The sequence below is a fragment of the Bison bison genome, unplaced genomic scaffold (genome assembly GCF_000754665.1).
Source record: "Bison bison bison isolate TAMUID 2011002044 unplaced genomic scaffold, Bison_UMD1.0 scf7180017864080, whole genome shotgun sequence".
NCBI classification, from domain to species: domain Eukaryota; kingdom Metazoa; phylum Chordata; class Mammalia; order Artiodactyla; family Bovidae; genus Bison; species Bison bison.
This window is the reverse complement of record NW_011494652.1, coordinates 5,739,882-5,740,085: the sequence shown is the minus strand read 5'-3', so window position 1 is coordinate 5,740,085 and position 204 is coordinate 5,739,882.

Sequence of the window (204 nt, the reverse complement as noted above, 5' to 3'; positions counted from 1 at the left end):
GCTCTTCCGATCTCCTTCGGGGTCCGCCCTCAGACACCAGCGGGAACCCGGCACCCGGGTCCCGAGATGAAACCCAGAGGCTTCAGGGGTGACGCTGGGGCGGGCCGCCAGGGTCCCCGCGGGGTAAGAGCGCGGGGAGCAAGGGCGGGGGTGCCGGGCGGGCCGCTGGCGCGGGGTGCGTGCCGAGAGCTCATTAGGCCACCT